The 20,085-nt window shown below is 31.1% G+C and overlaps 1 protein-coding gene across 4 annotated transcripts in view; it reads right to left on the reverse strand.

Moving 5' to 3' along the window:
• Positions 1-20,085, reverse strand: part of LOC139513387 (secretin receptor-like) — a 47,662-nt gene that overhangs the window by 24,963 nt on the left and 2,614 nt on the right. Inside the window, exon 1 of one of the 4 annotated variants that reach the window (XM_071301807.1) lies at positions 4,550-4,643. The exons of 2 other annotated variants lie outside the window; for them this stretch is intronic. The gene's annotated coding sequence lies outside the window, so the exon portion shown is untranslated. Of the gene's footprint in view, positions 1-923; positions 1,071-4,549; positions 4,644-20,085 lie in introns of those variants that run through there. One more of the 4 variants, XM_071301808.1, reaches the window with a different exon arrangement.

The following is a 20,085-nucleotide window of genomic DNA, read 5'->3' on the forward strand; positions in this document are numbered from 1 at the left end:
ATGCGAGGGTTGTAAAGCCAGTTAAGGTTGTTAAACACTTCCAGGATAAGTATCATGATATATAAATTCACCTGAGCATATAATACGATTGTTACATACATAATCAAACATGTGTCCATAGCACACGGATGCCCCACTCGTACTATCATTTTCTATATTCAGTGGACAGTGCAATGGGGGTCATAACTCTAATTGGCATTAAAATTAGAAAGATCATGGACTTCAACTTAATGGAAATCTACCTTTTATAACAGAAACTTTAACATGAAGGGGGACAGACGGATGGACGCAAAGACCAACCCCAGCATGAACACGAAAAATATAGCAATAAAAAGGAAAAACTGATATATGCGCATTATCACAACACTCAAAACAATTTAGCAATAAGATAAGACAAACATGTTTATTGCAAGAAACAATGTTATACTGTATCATAATGATATTCTAATTATTGAAATAGCCAAAAAGTAGGTCGCTAGTTGCATCAGAACGATACCGTTAGAATATCATTCTTATCATGTTAATCCTTAGCACCTTTTTTTGTAGGGGGGGATTTTTTTGTGATATCATTGTACCCATCAACATTCCCATGAGCACAATTATACACAGAAACTTGGCATTCAAATAAAAACAAGGTTTTGTAGATGACTCAGGAAACTAATAATTTCCTTCTCAGAAAAGAACCATGACATTTTTTTACATTCACATCCTCAATTTAAACTGACAAATTTTATTTCATGTGTGAAGCAACTTTTACTGTTTTATTGTTCAAGCCATCGATAAAAACTTGATAATTGTATACGAAAATAATATATTCAGGGGAACATAATTAATATCAATTAATTTTCGTATATTTTTCTGAAAAAATAACCAAAAAGGTAAGGTTAAAAAATGGCCACATAAAATATAAGAAAATTCCTTACCTCAAATAAATCGTACAAATATGGCATAGTCTTGTGATTATTTGTTTTGGGATGTAATAAAATTTTCACTGTGACCTATACCGTTTAAATAGATATAAATAACAGGTGAAAGAAAAATTGTCCCTTTAATCACTTTACAATTTTATGAATCGTCTTTAATACATGTTTGTATATATGATATGTTCTTTTCTGCCTCGATGTACAAACGTGATGTTTAAGTTATTAAAACCTCCGATAACAACCCAATTCATCATTTTATTCGAAAAAATACACCCTTCTTTTTTTAAATAAATGTATTTTTGTAAAATAAAAGTTTGTTCAAGGAAATTTAGCTGTTAGACCCACATTTATCAACAAAAGTTTGACAAGTATTTATTTTTATGGTTACAATTGATAAAATAATATCAAAATCCTGTCTAACATTAACAAGAAAATTGTTTACTTTTCATTTGAATCTTTTATACAATGGAAATTCATATTCTCAAATTATTACACATAATGCGTGAGTAACATTCTTATTTGATAAACATGTATTCAGTAATCCTATTGTTTGCCTTCAAGTTGGTCTATAGAAGATGGAGTTCATCAATAAAATAATATTAAAATATAGAAAACCTGCACGCTTCATGAACGTCTACAATTACAAACGTACTTTACAATACTGAAACAATTCAAAATAATTAGTTTGCTGATATTTTCAAAAATAATTTCAACACTATTTCATGTCTTCGGTTTGGTAAAAACAATTTCAAATATGAACATTGCATATACCTAGGCGTCCAAGTGAATAAAATCCGATGATATGTTTTGTTTCACGAAAACAGCAGCTACAGCATCCTGAAAACTACTAAGAATCCATGTAAAAGACAGTCCATTACAAATAAATTACAGACACTAAATCGTTACGGATTTAAATTTATAATAAAAAGGGGGTTACTTACAAGAATTAAAAACCGTTAAAAACTGAGTACATCATACATGTCATATATACCATACTATTTTCTCTTTTGCACTGATATATCGTCAGTTGATTTTTTGTGATGGTTGTCTCATTTGCAATCCAATTTGAACAGCGGTATACTACTGTGGCCTTTTTTTTTACCACAGCTTCTTTAAACGGGAAAAACAATGTACCTTTTTATTGACCCTCCCGATGTAAACCAATTATTTAACTCTATAAATATCATAATTATATATTTTTTATGTAGTTCAGTGAAACTTTGCTATTTGTGGTCCACCTATTGCATGTTCGTTGTTTTTATTTGTTTTGATGTTTTATTTCCAGTCCTTAACTTCTATTTTTAGATACAACATGATTTTATAAGTTTTTAAAACTCATCAAAGTAAGACATACACATACTTCAGATAACAAAAATTATATAATCTATTTCTCACAGTCATCTTGAAGTACTGGTAAGACATGTTAAATCGATAGTACAATGTTTAGTCGATGCATGTGTTATCAGCCGGAGCCATGTCATAAACTACTAAAACAAGTCTTCAAATATTTACACTACTGTTTCCTTATGTACACAGTTCTATTATAAGATCAAATGATAGTTTTATCCATAGTTATGATATTTAGATGCGATATATCAAACTTTTTATTCGTTATGATCCGATATGGTGATAAGTTATGAGAAAAGGGAACAACCAGAATGAAATAGTTGGGAAAGGAACTATTTAATATATGTTAAACTTAAAATAAAATAAAATGAGAACAAATTATAAACTAAGAAAGGTAGTTTTATAAATTTAAAGTTTAATATCACCACGAAGAATATTGATATGACCGCTTAACCTATCCCGAGGAATTAGTATACATGTGGGATATACAAGGTATATATGGCGATACAGCCTAGAATAGGTAGAAGTTCAAAATAAACTATTTATTGAAAACAAACAAACTAAACATAAAGCACGAATCAACATATTGTTTTCAATCCGTAAAATGATCATCTTAAAATCCCCAATACAATGATTAGAATACATCATCATTATTGTAAAAATAAACCAAGTCTGAATTAAAGCATTATTTTTAGAAGACACAAACTAATTGGTTTGCAATAGGAAGGATAACAAGTTGGATGTATTTTCCCGTTACAACTGTATAACAATAAGGAGCTGTGGTAGGATTGCCAATAAGACAACCATCACAAAAAGTTCAACTGACGAAACAAAAAACCTTTAAAAAAAATAAACATACCAGTCCGCAAGACTATAGCATACCCTCCCCCAAAAAGGGCTTGTATCGTTGCTGCTAACTACAAAGACAATGTACTCCCAAAACTCGTATTAGAGTCACATGTTAATAAAACCTTTATCAAAATGTTTTCTTTGGATTTACCTTGGAACAAATTATAATAATGACTAGAATCGCAAATGAGCATGATTGTTTTGACAAGAAAATCTTCTGACATAACTTCATATTATAGTAAGCAGCTTGCAAAAAAGTAAATATTTTTTTCCAAATTGTCAAAATTAATGGTAAGTATCTGACCTTGAGACGAAAATCATCTAAGTTCACTTTGTCAGTCAATATATATATTTCAAATTCAGAATTTTTATTTAAACATTTCAAACATATACGTTTTATTTGCATCTACAGCATAGCAAGTAAAAATTGAACCTAGTCAACCTTTATTCAATCACTGCTTTACCATTGTCGATTTTTCATGATTGCAACGTTTGAAAGATTTCTATAGCTACAAAAAGGTTCCCCGAGTGTTTAACAGTAAAAAATAACTTGTAAATATCCGATTTGTTTTACAGAACTAAGAAAGCACAACAAACTGATGAGCTATGAAATTGTGATAATCTTTTGCTTTTTAACGGCAGATGGTTTAAATTTATTAAAATAATGGCACTATTTATTTGATGATGTTATATTACTATTGTTTGTTAACGACTACATGTAACACTATACGGTCTAACTACCTGCATCTTCGTTTAACTTATTGTACTAATGAAATGGGAACCCTCAACCGAGATAGTCGTATTAGTGGAGTAATTATTAACAGCGTGTGTAATATTGTTGTTGAATGAAAATAATGAAAAAACCCAACAGAAATACGTTAAATGCAATTAATGTTTAATATTGCACCTGTCGTACGACAGAACGAACAACTGAGTCCACACAGAAATCTTACCAACAAGATGACTGCTCATTAAAATATCATTATTGAGCAAAGGAACTTCTGTAACGGTTAATATTTTAATTTTATTGCTACAAAGTGAACTGAGCTTTTATTAATATGTTTACGTCATCAATCATCGTGTTTTATGCTTCGCCATATGCTACACCCTTAAATCTCAATTTAAAAAAGAAGACCTTAATACAATCTGTAAATGTTTCATGACAGCTACAGTGATACCATTTTTTTTAAAATAAGTCATAATATTATCAGGAAGATTTACAAGTTAATTGATCAAAATTAATTAGTGCGTTTGTGTAAATACGTTTAGGATAGACTTATTTGATCATCGAACGAACTATATGTTGCCGAATATAACCAATCTATAGTGGTCATTTTGAAACTCAATACTGTCAATGTTTATATAATACAACTGTCATTTCTTTATAAAATAACCCAGTATAGTGTTATAAATTATAACAAACAACATACCTGATAAAAAGATCAAAAATCCCTTGAACAGTGGACACGATTGATACTCATGGTTTAAAATTTACATTCCAATATATCGATTACACAAAATCTAAAGATAAAATGTTATATTACAGAAAAAAACCCCATAATTTACTTCTTTTGATACTCATTATTCAAGGAAGCAGGAAAGATATATAGTCCCATTTCACTTATTGCAAATGTCGTTTTCAATGGTAAGTATATTTTTTTGTGACTTTTAAACAGTCAAAATACTATACTACCAACCAACCTTTCACACTAATCGTTCACCATCTGAAATGCATAGCACAAAACATACAGTCTTATAAAGACATAACGCTATTACATATATCTTTCCGCGGGCAAAGGGTGCCGTTAGTGGAGGAGTGATGGTATGTTTTTCACCTACACATGATTTCACCTAATAGTTTCTTAAAAGAGTTTGTAATGATTTTTTACTTTAGTTTTATGTGTTGTGTTTGCTCTTTTTCATTTTTCAAAGACTGTTTTTTGGGACCATTATTGTAATTCTTTTGTTTACGAGATAATGCTTCAATTTTAACTTCCTTATTCTTTTATGTATTGAAGTTAGATGATTTGCTTGTACAGATAGTTGTTTCCCGTTCGTTTGATGTTTTGATTTTGCCATTTGATAAGGGACATTCCGTTTTGGATTTTCCGTGGAGTTCGGTATTTTTGTTATTTTAGTTTATGTAATGATTGTTAATAACTGTATAACGGCTAAGGATTATCTAAGAGTTAGTAATTAATCCGCCATGACGTGATTCTTTTTCAAAAGCTAATACGACGTGTTTCACTAGTCGAGCATGACCAGCCGCTCTTAGCGAGGCAACGATTTACACCTTGATTTTTTTGTGGTTTAATCTTTTGTAATCTGCTTTTTTTTTACTAAGCGTTGTCCGTCATCGACCTATAGTTTCTAATTGTCCCTTGGTACCAGCTGCTTGGTTTCCACTTCTTTTGTCGCTCCAATGTTTTCTGGGCTAACTATTCTAGTTCATATAGAATTTTTGTTATACAATGCAGTATTTGACTTTAATACTGAATGCATTATTCACAGAAGTGACTTGAATAGTTACAAGCTTCCCAATTTTGGTAAGCATTTCTTAATAATATATGTACATTCTACAAATATTTCCAACATGTTGTAACTGCTTTTAAGACATTAGAAACTCATCAAGAAGCGTAGCAAACAGATGTCCTGTTGACAAGAACAAGATTGCAAATGTTTTCAATAAGTTTTAAGCAACACGCATCATTATCATTCTATCTTAGATCCATTGACACATACGCTTTTATATTTTGTGTATATACAGTGTCATGTAAAGTGATAAGAGATACAATTAATAATTTATATAGTAATACGAATCAAAGTGCCCTCATCGTGTAAGTTACATAGCACCATGTTAACTGTATTTTGATTGATGTAAACTATTCAATACGCCACTGAAATATCTAAGTACTAAAGACAAACTTAAGGCTTTCGTCTAGGAATGTTCAAAGTGGATATACAAAAAAACCAAAGAATAGTCCTTATAATATTTACTACTAATCTAGGGACAAAAAAAAATATATTTTAATGGATAGGAATGAATGAAATGTACTAATTAGCGACTTAAAATCCCATATGCACTTGACTAGTCTCAATTGCAAATGAAACTTTAAAAAATTCGTATAAGATTTTTAACTTCGGCTACACTTGTAGAAACCGTATATAAATACATTTTCAATTTCAAATGGCTACATATTTATAAATGGATTTAGGGTTAATCTATCGGGGCTTTCAAGATTATTCGAATATTTGTTGTCTGATGATCTTCACAGAGTCTTTTTTTAAAATCAATATCTGACTTAACAACACACAGAAGTCACATATGCAATGTACACTCTTCTTAAATAATGGTTCTCTTAATTGACATAACTGTCAAAAATGAAGAATTGTCTCATTGGAACCCAAACCAGATCATCTTATATTTAATAACTGTCCAAAAGTTTTTAATATGAATAAGAAAATGTGAAATATTCATCAATGAGATAGAAACCCGTGGTGTTACACCATGTCAAGCTCTATATATCGCCAATAATTTAGGAACACAGAATTTTTAATTTTCAGAAAGTAAACTTTGGTTTTTTTTTATGAAATGAATGACTTCTGTCAGCGGTTGCGTACTTTTGTTTGTGTTGAAATTTGTATTTACAAAATTAATGCAACTAAATAATTTCTTTCAAAAATAGAATTTTGAAGCTTATTGGAATATACATGTAATATTAAACTATTTAGAAGATGCGGTATATATGTCAGTAAGACAGTAACCACTTTACATATACAAACATATATCAACAAATAGTCTTCAACAATAGAAGTGCTGCGTCTTTAAATGTTGTTGTCATATGTCGAAACGTATTTTATTATCTGGTCATACCACGATTTTCATACAACATCATAGTCCCAGAGTAGTATGATTGTCTTTGTTATTTGTTTTGTGATGTTTACTTAAATTCATACATCTGTTAGTTGCATATCTGGAATTTGACGTTTTGTGTTTACATAGTGCTTGTTATATCGTATGATATGGTTCTGTGTAAACAACAAACGACGACTTCAGATTCGTAGATATCAACGTTTTTGCTATTTTGATAATCGGTAATATTTGTCTCAGTTGTAATCATACCTCCTCTCCGTATCTGAGGCAATGTAAAATAACATGATTCAAATTGGACTAAATTATCACGGTGATTATAACTCTCGGCTCACAGTATTAGCTTCTTCACTACAGCGGATTATTTAAATCAGTTTTGTTACACAATTACCGCTTCAAATTTTGAAAGGAAGTCGTTGTTATAGACAGGTTTAGATTAATTCAATTTTGTAATAATTTAATCAACACTATCAAATGAGCTTGAAGGTTTTTCTTGTTTGACTTGAAATACAATTATGATTAATTCTTATAAACCTATTCAATTGTAATAAACTAATGAATTAGAAGGTAAATAAAATAACTTTCATAAGGTGCAGATGTTAGAAAAACGAAAATCCAAATGCTCAATACTTAAGACCTGTTACAAATACCGCATACGAGCATGTATGCTGAAGTCTCAGGCTTTAATGGGAGGCTCTGGATGATACCGAAAAGGAAAAAGGCATGTCATAATCTATAAACATTTTCACACAAAAGCCTTTAAACTTAAAAACTCTGTTATGCCGAGTTTCTGGTTGTTTAACATCTAAGATTTGTAATTTTTATACATATACATATTATCATTATTATTATAACATATGACAAACATTCTAAATAGCAGGCAAGTTCCTTTACAATGAGTAGAACATGCACATTGATTTGTGACGGGATTACTTCCCTTACGTAGCATATATAATATAACTAAATTGTATTGATAAAAATTGCCTTAACAGTACAGACAAAGCATTACACAAATGAATCTGATTCAATTTCCAATGAAGCAAAGAACGTTATATGCATTTTCAATAAAAATGTAGAATTATTGTAATTTTTAGTGAAAACACTTATTATGCATAGATTCAGTATTATATTATTTATCTACGAATGCAATTTATGCTAACACAGTTACGTTAAATTGATAAACCACTTTAGTATATCTTATTTTCATTCATGTTTGATAACTCCGCTGACATTAAATGCAATTATGATACATAATTAAAATATAATGTTTATTTGAATTGATTTACTGTCTAGGTGCAGATTACATTTACTAGATTCTGAGCATTGGATTTTATAAAGGTTGATTATTGTAAAAGACCTGTAAGCTATAATTCAATCGAAATTGCATAGGAAATAGAAAACTATATTTATATATACATATTACTTTTATCCTTTCCGAGACAATGCATAAAAAGTAAAATCACAAAAATACTGAACTCCGTGGAAAATATTCAAAACGGAAAGTCCCTATTCAAATTGCAAAATCAAATGACAAAAACACATCGAACAAATGGACAACAACTGTCATATTCCTGACTTGGTACAGGCATTTTCAAAGGTAGAAAATTGTGGATTGCACCTGGTTTTATAGCGCTAAACCTCTCACTTGTATGACAGTCGCATCAAATTCTATTGTATGTGCAAGGTTTAATATTTTGAAATCAGAAGTACAAAGTTATCAACCCTAGTTTTTGGTGGGGTTCCTATGCTTAGTCTTTAGTTTTCTACGTTGTGAATTGTGTACTATTATTTTTCTGTTTGTCATTTCTTTTTTATCCAATGCATTATCAGTTTATTTTCGATCTATGAGTTTGACTGTTCCTCTGGTATCTTTCGCCCCTCTTTTAATGAACAAAAATGTCAAAAAATAGTAAATTATTTTTCTATGAATTCTCTTCTCAAAGACCTGTTACAGGAATTTTCTTTAAAAATGATAAGGTGTTTCTACTAAAATTTCCTTTTTATTGATTCAAATTTAGAAGCCGTCATTCAATTTTGTATTAATGTATAAATTATTTAAGTAAACGTGTTATATCTTAATAAATCGCAACATAGGATATTGATGGAAAATGCAGTCACGCTTACTTTTGCACTTTCAGTTGGTTTTTTTTTCTATTGCTGTTAGTACTGTTCAGGATATTTAACTATTCTAAAAAAGGAAATTCGATCGGTAACGAAATTGTATCATAAATTTCACTAGCAAGCCATTTCAGCCTTGCATTATATGTTAAACCAGTTGATCTAAAAATATTAAACTATTGGCCAGATAGTGCAACTAATTTCAAGAAATATCAACATCATAAATATGAAGCTTTGAACTCAATTAAAGCAGACTTATATTTTGTCGGGTTAGACAGTTCTAAAATAACGGAACGGTATATATAGGTACACATGAAACACTGCAGACAGGTTTGTTTAACAGAGGTAAGAGTTCAGTGATTAACTGAAATTGCTTTGATGTATTAATTAAGATACTATTTTAGGCTTTTTGTTAGTTGATGTCTTAACTAAAATATAAATGTTGAAACTAATTTTAAAAAGGCTTAGAAGGCAAATATAAGTTGTTCTACTAATGCACACAGAAAGTTGCGATTAATCACTTCTGAGAGATTTGACATTTATGCATTTCTTTTTCAAAAACCAGATTTGAAAGTTTGTTATTTCAAAACTGAAATGTATGTTTGATGTATATCATGATATATAAAAAAAATATATAATCGTAAGTAATAACAAACTGTTATTTCCGATTAAACAAATGATAATTTGTTGTAGCTTTAATTTAGAGGTTTTTTTGTTGTTGTATTTTTTAGTGGTCGTCTTAATCTCCATTTGAATTTTTATATCCCAAATTTACAAAAAAAAAAACAACCCTAAAAAAAACTCAAATAGCAGCTAACGACATCCACTGAATCGCATGATTCGAACTTAGAACAGGGACATCAGAATGTGGCAGTATAAGTATGTTTCAGAGTGCTCAACTTTCAATAATCTGAGAAATAAAGGCGTAGTAACAACACAAGAAAAAACCATAAAAATCCATTGGAAAAGGTTTTGATTTTTTTATCGGCGGTAAGCATAGAAAAAGAATAAGAAAAAGAAATAATACACAAGGTACCAATCTAAGACAACTCGTAGTTACTGAAAGCTCATTCAAAACAAACTAATAAATAAACTATACCACCCTGGACATCAATCAGTAGGCATCAGTCATGCAAGGACGCAGGACCAACTGTGTTCATAACCTTATAACCATACATAGTTGATAAAAACCACTTTGTAAATTTCGTGCGGCCATAGCGCTTTACTAGATTACCATAGTCAGCCAGGAAAACTAAAACCAAACATTTAAAAGCCAGGAATATATTCATAAATATGCAGTGAGGAAACGTTTACAGCTAACCTGACAAAAGGGACACACGAAAAATAGCTAAATTCAATTAGATTCAACTTTGTTGTAGGGATTTAGAAAGTTAGTTTGCTCATTTGTTTTCTTTATTTTATGTAAATTTTAGACACTATGTTGTCAATCACTGAAGTACAGAAGAACAATTTCTGAACTGATGATACCTCATGAATTTACAGTCTAACATCAGTGGTATTTGCAGAGTATTTAGTTATGTTTTAAATAATTTAGAACAAAATCAATATATATATCGATTTGAACAATATTGAAAAATTCTTATGACAGTATTAACCTTTGAGAGAAAAGATTTTCAAATGATCAAAGAATCAAATTTAAATATATCGTATCTGATACTTGTTTGGCTTTATAACTATTTGTGATCTGAGCGTCACTGATGAGTCTTATGTAAACGAAACGCGCGTTTGACTACCAAATTATAAGCCTGATACCTTTGATAACTATCTAGAATAAGATTTTTTTGGGCTTTATTATAGCATTATTCCATGAAGATTACACAACAAATACTGAGATGTTTCTACTTAATGAAAGGACGATATCCTCATTATTGGAACATATGTATGTTTATTTTAATTTTCTGTTAATATAGTGTTTAATTAATGTCAACTTATTATTAATACTTTAATAAAACAAATAAAAAATAAAATCACAAAAATACTGAACTCTGTGGAAAATTCAAAATGGCAAGACCCTAATCAAATGGCAAAACCAAAAGATCAAACACTTCAAACGAATGGATAACAACTGTCATATTCCTTACTTGGTACAGTATTGTAACATATAATAGAAGCATCTGATCATAATTGTCAAATTTAAGATTTTAGATTTCACCGTTTATTCCTGTTGTGGTTTTGAAAATATATGTTCTATTAACACATATTTCAATATTACGTGTAAAAATCCAACTTACCGATTATTTGATATATTCCTACACACTATACGATTAGCTATTCACTGATCTATCTTCAAATGTAGACTAAATAATTAAGCGAAAGATATTTATACAAAGTTTGATGTATTCAGAATATTGAATAAATCATCGATGAGATATTCCACAGGGTTTGTCAACAGCAGCAATTGACTTACAACACATTAATGCAGATTCGTTATCCTGTTGTATGATTGTAAGACTTTCTTTGAGAAAAGAGATAGTTGTGATCTTACATAAAAATGTATACAAAATTGTTTAAACAAGACTGCAGACTGATATATTGAAAATAAAAAGCTAGTGTAACTTGTGACTACCCTTACACATAATTTGTAATACTATAGAAAATACTAAATATTCTGAAAATCAAGCAATTTCTTTGTCACAAAAATAATGATAAGAAAGAAATACACCAGTAACAGCTTTTGTGGTTTCTAAATTCGAACAATGCTTTCGCTATAATACGTAAAAACTTGTTACCCAATTAGGTGTACATGTACTATGTGGCAGTCTAAAGAGGATTCGCAATTAAGCCAAATTATAAAACCCATAATACATGGAACTAAGGTAACAAAACATTAATATATATTAGGAAGACACTATCTAAATGCTATATAAAAACAAAATAAATAGCCAACTCAAAATTAAATAAAAAAGGAAGTCCAACAAATCTGACAAAATCAGATACTCGACTATATCAACCAACAACACGAATGATAAACAACTGTCATATCACTGACCAGTTCCACTAAATGTCAATTTTTCCTTAAAGTTGGAATTTAGTGTTTGTTTAATGATTTATACATTTATCAACAGTTAGTAAGAGGAAGGTATGAAATAAATCTCGGTGTTTTTTTTTATAAGAAAAGATAAAAAAAAGATTCAAACTCCATATGCTTTCGTTGCCGGAAGTGGTGACAGAATAACAAAGAAAACGTGAACATTTTTTGTACACAACTGTTAGATAGCTCACCCATAGCAGATATTTCAGTATGCAGCTATAATAAGCCTTTATCTTATTTTCAAGTATAAAGAAAAATATATGTTGATTGTCGATGATATATCATCATTCAAAAATAACTAATAAGTCAAACAAACGTGATCTTTGTGTTTTCTAATCTTGATAAGTTTGAAATTACATACACAATTATTCCGGGTTTATTTCACTTGAATGTCCACGTACGAATGTTTTTTGTATAAAGAATCAGAAGACGTTATTAGAATGACATGTTTACGGGTATGAGGAACCTATTACAGCTTAACTTTATGTGCTATGTATTGTTTGCTTAGATATTCTCACTCATAATGTTACTTATACATAACCATTCATAATTAGCAATTTCATTTCATTGTACTCATATAAGAAACTTTAGCTCTGCAAACATTTGTCTGGTTGGTCAACTCAATTAGTACAAAATCCAACAGAAAATAAAAAAACACTTTGGACCCTCTTATCACCAATTGTCCTAGTAAAACGACAAGAATTGATGTCATTCCAGTAATTTCAGACCATTATACTGTGTATGCAGTAATGAACACCAATCCAAAGACAAACAGCCAAGGCAAGAAAAATCCAACTTTATAGAAGAGCTAAATGTGACAGCATAAAAGAGGACATACATTTGCTTGATATCAAAATTCAAAAAAGAAATCCTGAACAAGACGCACATCAATATACACTGAAACACACCCAAAGAAGACATAGAAAGCAGTACTTACCTTCCAAAATATGCAATAATGACAAAAATTCATGGATAACCCAGAAAATCAAAAACTTTATGAGGCGAATAGACGGAGTCATACACAAGAAAAAGAAATCAAAGCATGCTACTGATGTCAAAAATTGAAACAACTGAAACAAACCTATCAAAGTAAATCAAGACAAGCCTATTGGAAATATTTAGAGTGCATAATGACCCCAGAAGATAACGAGGACATCCGATCACCAACAAAAAGATTCCGGACCTATATCAAACACAAGAAAAGTGATTAAAATGGTGAAGCACCATTTAGAAAAATGGGAAATTAGAAACTGACTCAATAAATAAAACAATATTCGGAATAATAAACTTCTTCGCTGCATGTCATCAGTAAAAGTGTTTTGAAAAGAAAAAAATCATGACAGATCTACCAGAAAACTATCCAGACAGCGAGCAAATAATCATCACAAATAATGGAGTGGAAACACAACTATAAATCTATAACTACACAAGGCTGCTTGACCAGACAACATCAAACCAAAGATTCTGAAAGAACTAGCAAGCAAAATTGCTCGATTTTTAACCATAATATACAATTTAACAATGGAGAAAGGAAACATACCCGACAACTGGCGAACAATAAATGTCACTCTGGCATGTGCGAAAGGTATATATGAAATACACAGCATCTAACCCTAATCCAATATTCCTTACATGTATCTTCTGCAAAAAAACATAGTCAACAGTAACATCATGAATCATGCAGAGGTAAATAACATCCTATACCCACTATAACATGGCTTCAGAAGTAAAAGATCATGCGAAACACAACTCCTTGAATGTATCGATGACATTACAAAAAAACTGGAAATGGAAAACAATCAGATCTGCTAATACTTGACTTCTCGGAAGCTTTTTGTCCCATAGCTCCTCCATAAACTACACCATTATGGAATCGGAAGTTAAACAAACAAATGGATAAATGAATTTCTTACCAAACCGAAGTGGTAGTTGTTGAAGGCGAAACATCTGACATAGTGAAAGTAGAATCCGGAGAACCACAAGGATCAGTATTAGGACCCAGTCTATTTGGTTTTGACATTAACAACCTATCAGGAGGCCTACGCTCCACAGTGAGACTGTATGCGGACTACACTGTAGTTTATTTGACTCCTTCCGCAGACAGCGACTGCCATAGACTCCACGAAGACCTGGACAAACTATCAAAACTCTGGAAAATTGAGTTATATCCTGAAAAATGAAGCGTCCTTACGGTCACAAAAAAAAATGCCAATCAAGTCGGACTACAAACTCCACGGCCACACTCTTGTGCATGAAACGTCAACTACATTCCTAGGATGCACCATTGGAAATGATCTAGATTGGGAAGAACATATTTTATAAAACAACATCACAGGAAAAAACAACCAAAGCATTGGTTTCCTACATCGTAACCTTCATATACTCAAAATCCACCAATGATCATGCTTATAAGCAGGCCTGGGATACTGGAAATTTCTGAAAAAATTCTTGCATTACAATTACATGTAATGTATTGAAAACTTTAGTTCAAAACCAATGTAATGCCTCCAGTATTGTACATTAATTTCCATTGCAACCTGGTAAAATACATAAAATTGAAGAATATAGTAAAAGAAAACTAAAATATTAACAGAAACAAAGAAAATATGGAACAAAATTATTGTCACAGTTAATAAGTGTATTAAATCAATAAAAATAGTTTCCCTTAAAACTTTTTCTTCAAGGATCCATAACTAAATCTACTAGGCCAACTTAACTTTAATCCAGCGAATGAAAACAAGTGAGTTGTTGTTAGTAAGAATTTTATTCTTTATTTGCATTTTCTTGTCATTGTTGAAAGAGATTTTGCATGGACAACATGTAAAATAAAATAAAAATAGACCAATTTACTTTACCACCTGACACTGATGGAACATTCAAGGCAAAATGCAGAAATTGTCCAGCATTGGTATCTGGTAGTTTGAAAATTGCATCAAACTTTAAAACACACATTAAGGTAAGAAATATAAAACTTCTTTGGTTGGCAAAAGAGGGGATGGTGAAAATTATCAAGTCTTGATCTTGGTTTCTGATATAAAAATTTGCATAAAATTATATTGGGAATATTTTGGTGTTTGGTGGTCTATGACAAATCTTCTAAATACAGACAACAATAGTATACAGCTATTCGAATTGAGAAAAACCAAATCCGGGTTACAAATTAAAACTGAGGGAAACACATCAAATATAAGAGGACAACACCGACACAACAGAAACACTAAAACGCAACACACACACAGAAACGTCACGAACAATACCATAAAACAATAGCCGTTTGCCTGACTTGGTACAGGATATTGTAAGAAAAAATGGTGGATTGAACCAGGAACCTGGAAGAACATACAGGACAGAAAAACACACAAATAAACAATACAATAGAACATTGCGACAAGCTAATAGTTATTAAAGTTACCTTATAATTTAATACGACAGACACTTAAACATTTATTAAACAAAACTATATAGATGAAAGGAAAAAGAATGAAGATAAAATTTTCACAACACCTTACTTGTTTTTCAATGAAAGATTGAATATTCCAATCAACATTTTTACACCAAACTGTGGTTTGGGTCCTGTCTGTGTTGTTGTTTCACCTAATTGATATCAAAATGTTTTTATTGCAATCAAATCTTCTCAACTTATATTTGTCCTCACAGAGCCCTTAGGTATATAACAAGATAATCCTTTAATGACACATTTAGTATATCTCTTTGAAATCCCTTCATGTTGTCTTAATGATTAAGTGATCAATGTAAAAAACAAAATAATATGATAATTTATTTATTTTTCAGAGAAAACACAGAAAAGTGCTAGAAATAAAAGAAACCAAACAGAAAACATTATCATCTAAAGTAACAAAATTTTACCAACTCACATCCAACAACAAATACCATAGTGATGATGTGAATCAGAAAATGTGAAATAATGCACTAATAATGTTTATTTTCGGTAATATTTTTCCATTGTCAATTGCAGACATTCCAAATTTTAGGCATTGTGTTGAGAAATTAGACCCGTATTACCAAATGCCTAGCCTCGATGGCCGAGTGGTCTAAGTAGTAACTACTGTAATCACTACCAAGTCAACACTGAGGTTGTGAGTTCGAACCCCGCTCGTGCGGGTGCACTCGATTCCAATCTTAATTAACTAGGATTGTCATTTTTTCTATCGAAGGTCGGTGGTTTTCTCCGGGCACTCCGGTTTCCTCCACCAATAAAAACTGGCCGCCACGAAACACAGCCCAAAAGCGGAGCTTAAAAGTGGCGTTAAAACACCAAAATTTAACAAAATGCCAAGCAGAAAACATCTGGTAACAAAACTCTTAAATGAAGAGTGTAGTCCAGAATATTTTGAAGGAAAAATGTCATCAGCTAAAAGTGTAAATTTTACAATTGACCTTCGGTCAAACAGGCAAATGAGAGCATTTATTGGGATAACAGGACATTTCATTTAAGACTATACAGCTTATTATGTTAAGCTTTCATGTAAACGCTTTAAAGGGAAGAATACGGCAGAAAATATTCGTTACGGTATTCGAAATTGTTGACAAGATATGCACAATTGTAACAAAACATGGTGGAGGCCTTTAAAACATTTTGCCAGGATTCGAGGACACAACAGATGAAGGTGATATTGGTAATGATAAACCAGAAGATATAGATTGTGATGATGAAAACGAATATGAATTCGAAATTTTACCAAATACACGACAGGTGTAATACCCATACACTGCAACTTGTTATAAAAGGATGGCTTAAAAGACAGTACATCGCATATGTGTACTGTCAGTGCAAAGGCATCCAAAATTGTAAAAGATCAATTCATGCAAGTGAAATGTTAGAAAGTGAAAATTAGTTACAAGCTGCAAACGTTACGAGATGGAATTCCCAACTAACAATGATCAAATGTATTTTGAAAATTTCCGAAGAGAAATTGAACAAAGTTGACAGTCCAGTTAAATGTCAAGTTACGAAAGGAAAATACTTTATGATTAAAACTTTTAAATTCTTGATCCATTCGAATAAGTGACTCTGCTGGTACAAAACAATGCAAGTCTCACAATTCCTGTAACTCTGGGTCTGAAACACAAGGGAATCAGCTGTCAAAATGTGGACAACAATAAAATAATGACAACATTCAAGAGCGCAATAAAAAATAGACTGACTCAGTTTTAGACGAACAGTACTTTATTTTGGCTGCTATACTTGTTCCCAGATTAAACGTATATGAAGTGAGCATGAAAAGGTTGCCCATATACATTATTACTGAAAAACACGACAAATGCTCTTGATTCGCATCTAGGTGATACTTTTGATCAAGAAGATGAATTTTCACCACCATCTGAGAAATTTAAAAATGACTTTTTCAGTTTCATGCATCCTACTACTCCATCAAAGAGTAGACACAGGTCTGGTGCAGTACATAATGTTGACATTTACTTGTCTGAACCATGTGATGAAATGTCCCCCGAAACAGTCCGTCATTAGCTGTTGGTAGGCTTGACTACAGGAAAACCGCTCAAATATTAGATATAGGGTTTGCCAGGCACGTGACAAATTTATGAAAAGAGAACTGCTGTTTCCACCATAGTTGTCCATCATGACAATTAAAGGGAAGCGGTAGCAATCACGAAAGACACCCAACAAGCATTAGCCATCATCACATAAATTTAAAACTTTCAAAGAGATTACACGAAGCTTACAATTAATAATTCGTTATAAGCAACAACTGTTTAAGTAAAAATCCACATAAACTCATCATAAAATACCAAGCTTAGAATTGTGTACTTCAGGCATGCGATTCTTCTACAAAAGACTCACCAGTGACGCTTCTATCAAAAAGTTAAAAAGGCAAGACAGAGAACCTGTCTCATAAAAATTAACCAAGTCACAAGTAACACTGTGGTCCACTGTTGTAGGTAATGACTTTTTTGGAGTTTAATATACATGTTTGTGTTTTATTCTGGTTGGTGCGATATTTTGTCAAGGTTTTTATTCATTAACTTTATTTTAGATATTGTTTAATTTTCTTCATATTAATATTTTCAGTTTTTCACCATTTAATTAGATTGGCAAATGGAATAATTATCAGCACCTACTATTTTGTGCTTGCTCTGTCTAGAGCAAATCGTTGGTAACACATACTGTATTGTAACATTAGAGTACTCAGTAGTTATATGAAAGATTCCATGTTCCCATGACATGTACAGCCAATGAAAATAACACTTTATAATAAATGAATCCAATACTTGCATTTTATGGTATAGTATATATGTTATACAAAAAGTTTTGAAGCAATTTTTATGTTATTCATAAATTAATTAACCAATTTTAATTAATTTAATTTTTTCTTAAATTTTAAGACAAAATCAGCTTATTTCTAGAAAAAAAAACCAACTCGAAAACCAAGTATCACAATGAAGCTATAATTCCTATTCAGTTGTAGACATTTCGATTGTAATCAAAATCAAATAATAAGCTCTCATGGTGACCGACAACGGTGGTTTACAGCGCTTTAATGCTGTCATTCAGATAACCAGTGTGGCTGAAATTCAATTTTAGAAGCTTTTTATTTTTTTACTTGGCACTTTTTTAACTATCCGTGTCACATTATGTTTATATCACTGGACAAAGATTCCACTTCATTGCCTTTACTCGATTATTAAGTTCCTATTGGTGTCCATGTCAATATGGTATACCTTTCTTCACAAAATTTCCTTTGAAATTGTCAATATGTGTGATATCTTATATGTAAAAGTTTAATGATAAATCGCTTTGAAACAGGATTACAGATTGGTTCATTTGCCAAGGAATTAGGAACAAGATATACCAGACACTAAAAACAATTTCGTTGAAAGCATATTGCTGTTTTATATAGGAAAGCAGGTATATGATTTGCTTGCTACTTCAACTATGTTTGGAAATCTGTTATCAAATCTTTCGCTACGACTTTTATTAGTCTTGCAATTTTCGATTAGTAGTAAAGAATGTCCTTTGTGGGTGCATTTCTCATCTTTATTTTAACGATAGATTGTATAAGATTTATTTAAACTTTTATTTCTCAACAATGTGGATAGAAACATTATCATATTGTATAACAGGGACTAATCATAGTTTGTTACATACCGCTGATTTCAACAAAGATTTCTTTACACATTACATCAATTGTGCTGGATTTTTTATTGAAAAAAATATGGCGTTATGTATATCCCATAGATGTGTTTTACATATAGTCTAGATTCCTATGGAATCAAATTGTGCTTCTCATTTTGACTAACTATTGAATTTCCTGTCGATGCAGTTCTAGAGATTTATTATTTTAACATTTTAAAGTTCCAACACTAAGTCTAAGTCTTATCATTCCAAAATAAATTGGTGACACTATTGGTGGCATCTCTCTCATTGAATTGGTGACACTATTGGTGGCATCTCTATCATTGAATTTGAACTCATGTATATCACAGATATCCAATTTAAAACATCCCATTTTACCTTTTGTAACATCATCTGCATGTTTCATAAAGGGCGAAAAAGAAAATATATCAGCGAGACATCAACCAAAGCATGAAATTAACCTAACTTGATTTACAGTGCTGGTAGATTGTTTGTGTCCTGACATATTTGTGTTTTTGTTAAGTAACACAAGAAAAGAATATGAAGAAACGTTACTTGCTCTTTTAAGACATGACTTGAGCCAAATGGAGTATTCAAAACTGTTTTCCTTTCGGATATTTACTTTTTTCCACAATATATTGATATTACAAGTCTGTACAAGATTTCATTCGAACTGTTCATAAGCAGTTCCAACGGGATTTTGTTGAAAAAAAGCATGAACTGAGTTGGTAATGTTTTTAAAGCGTACACTGCACAGTTTAATATAATTAGTCAATACTGTTTGTGAGCAAAGGACGAGCATTTAGGATAT

The sequence above is a fragment of the Mytilus edulis genome, chromosome 2, assembly GCF_963676685.1.
Source record: "Mytilus edulis chromosome 2, xbMytEdul2.2, whole genome shotgun sequence".
NCBI classification, from domain to species: Eukaryota; Metazoa; Mollusca; class Bivalvia; order Mytilida; family Mytilidae; genus Mytilus; species Mytilus edulis.